The 1,319-nt window shown below is 40.3% G+C and overlaps 1 non-coding gene across 1 annotated transcript; it reads left to right on the forward strand.

Moving 5' to 3' along the window:
* The first annotated feature begins 874 nt into the window (after window positions 1-874).
* Window positions 875-947, forward strand: TRNAE-UUC (transfer RNA glutamic acid (anticodon UUC)). Its single transcript has one exon. It is a non-coding gene; the product is annotated as a tRNA-Glu (tRNA).
* Window positions 948-1,319: the final 372 nt, after the last annotated feature.

Here is a 1,319-nt window from a genome sequence, read left to right on the forward strand (position 1 = left end):
CCCGGTACGGGAAGATCCCACATGCTGCGGAGCGGCTGGGCCCGTGAGCCATGGCCGCTGGGCCTGCACGTCCGGAGCCTGTGCTCCGCAATGGGAGAGACCACAACAATGAGAGGCCCGCGTACTGCAAAAAAAAAAGAATGTTCATAAACTTAATTTTATGAATTAAAAAAGCAGAATGTAGGGCTTCCCTGGTGGCACAGCGGTTGAGAGTCCGCCTGCTGATGCAGGGGACGTGGGTTCGTGCCCCGGTCCGGGAAGATCCCACATGCCGCGGAGCGGCTGGGCCCGTGAGCCATGGCCGCTGAGCCTGCGCGTCCGGAGCCTGTGCTCCGCAACGGGAGAGGCCACAACAGTGAGAGGCCTGTGTGCTGCAAAAATAAAAAATAAAAATAAATAAAAATAAATAAAAAATAAAAAAGAATGTAATGTCATCTATTTTGTTAAGGTAAATACAAAGAATGCTAATTGGGTTGTGAAAGATGGGAGGAGAGCTAAAGTGTGAAATCAAAGGATATTGTCTGAGGTTGTTGTATCAAGAAATACAGGTGAAAATGTATTATTTAGAATTTAAAAGGCAAACAATGTAGAAACTAAAAAATAGTGATGAAACTATATTGGGAAAAGGTGTGGGATAGTAACCTATATCTACATTTCCCATGGTAGATGTATAAACATTTAACAATATGGTGGTAATCACCAGCAAAAGAACAACCAGAAAGAGCTTAAAATATTTAAAGTTATTCTTTATGAGGGGCTATAATGGAAGTAGAGAAAGGTAGTGCAGGAGACTGTGGCTTTTCATTTTATATACTATTTTTTAAAACCATGCGTATGCTTTACTTTGATTAAAAATTTAAAATATTATGGGAATTCCCTGGTGGTCCAGTGGTGAGGACTCGGCACTTTCACTGCCAAGGGACCAGGTTCAATCCCTGGTCAGGGAACTAAGATCCCACGAGCCCTGCCATATGGCAAAAAAATAAATAAATAAAAAATAAGTAAGTATTGTATAATTAAATAAATATAATAGAAAAATAAATAAGGGGCAGAGAGACCTCTTCTTACAGGAAAATTAATGACCAGATTAAGAAGACTGTCTACTTTCCTTTCAAGCTCCTTCATGCCCTTGCACAAATCTTCCTTATATTTCAGGCCTCTTCCAGATGAGATATTCTTAACACTTCCAAGATAGTACTTTTAGTAGGAGGCAGGGAGATTGTTTGCAAATTTATCTCTGACATACAAAGAACATAACTGTTTGGTTTCATGTTAAGTGTAACAGAACATATTAAGTGTAACATTCTATGAAAATATCA

This window comes from Orcinus orca, chromosome 3 (genome assembly GCF_937001465.1).
Source record: "Orcinus orca chromosome 3, mOrcOrc1.1, whole genome shotgun sequence".
In the NCBI taxonomy this organism is placed as follows: Eukaryota; Metazoa; Chordata; class Mammalia; order Artiodactyla; family Delphinidae; genus Orcinus; species Orcinus orca.